The sequence below is a fragment of the Myotis lucifugus genome, unplaced genomic scaffold (genome assembly GCF_000147115.1).
Source record: "Myotis lucifugus unplaced genomic scaffold, Myoluc2.0 scaffold_282, whole genome shotgun sequence".
NCBI lineage: Eukaryota > Metazoa > Chordata > Mammalia > Chiroptera > Vespertilionidae > Myotis > Myotis lucifugus.
The window spans coordinates 449,227-450,828 of NW_005871330.1; positions in this window are offsets into that span (position 1 = coordinate 449,227).

Sequence of the window (1,602 nt, forward strand, 5' to 3'; positions counted from 1 at the left end):
TACGACGCATTCAGAGGCCATGTAGATTTGGATGGTGCAGGAAATAAAAGGCAGGAGCAGGGCCAAATAGAGCACTAGGAAACACGGGCGATCAAGGTCATTCATCCGAGGGCTGCTTGAGAAGAAAGGGCAATGAACTGTTCTGATAGCAGGGTCATCCCTCACCCCTCACAACTATCTATAAGTTTATGAAACAGATGGAATTTAAAAAATCAGCAGGAAGGTCCCTAGCCAGCAACAGAAATTTCTGGGTGAAAGTCACAGGATAGGTACAGTAGTGAATGACACTAATTCATATTTAAATTAAATTAAATATCTAAGTGAGAATATTAGATTTTGGAACTACAGGGGGTCCTGATTATTGTCTAATCTAACCCTAGCCATATAGAATCAGAAATTGAGGTTCTGGAATGATCACCTAATTGGTCTTAAAGGTAGAAACAGATCCTTTCCAATTCTATTCTCAAAAACTGAGAGAGCTAGTTCAGAAGTCTTTTAATTGCAATACATAACCTTCTTCGCCGCCGGCATTTATACACTGAAATTGCCCAGCAAAAAGTAGACAGAGGATTATCAAGAGAATTATTTAAATTGATTCTCCTTCAGTCTCAGTGAGGAGATAGATTTATCCGTTTTACGTGTGGGAGAACTGAGGCTTGGCAAGGTTCAGTGACTAGTCATACAGCCCTCGAGTGGCTGAGTGGGAACTAGAACAAACATCTTTGCCTCCAAGTCAGGTTTGTTTTTTCACTCACAGACAGCTGCTTCTGGCTTTGCAAGATCCTATAAGACACTAATGCTCTCAGAATTATACACGCTCCTCAGAATTACACACAGCCAGGCATCCTTCTCCAAAACAACACGGAGAGGCCGGGTGGCCTGGGAACACTGTTCACAGGAGAAACCCTAGCAGCGAGGGGGCTGAGTAAACTGGGCACTTCCCTGCCTGGCCTCGTACCTTTGGCTGGTTCCTCTGAGGCTTAGGGCCGCTGTCATTGCTTTTTTCTGTCTATTGGCTATGTTTTGGTTACTTTGGTTGCTTACAGCTTCATTAGAACTAAGACAAGCACAGCAATTACTTTTAATCACTATTATTGGGGTCTTAAACAATGTATTCTAAATATATGCAGGGTGGGGTGAAAGAAGGTTTACAGTTGTGAGTACTTGAAACACAGTTTGTTCTTGTATTATTACTTCATTAATCATTGTATTATTTTCCATATGAATAACTGTAAACCTACTTTCCCCCCACCCTGTATATATATTCTTTACTGGACAGCTGAAATACGCATTGATAATGTAGCCACTATAAACGAACCTTGAGAGTTGGAATGCTGGGTGGAAGTCCTGACTTCACCATTTAAACAATGTGAATGTGGGCAAGTTACGTCACTTTTCGCGCCTCAGTTTCTTCATCAGTAAAATGGGGGTCATAACAATATCCAGCTCATGCATTCCTGTGACAGTTGAGTTTGTGAATTCCTGGCAGGTTTCTATTTGGAAGTGACAAGATAGTTTGGGAGAAGGAGAGTGGATGGGGCCATGTGACAGAAGAGCCTGAGGTTGGAAACCAGGATTCTTCTCTAGAGAAGGCACCCACCA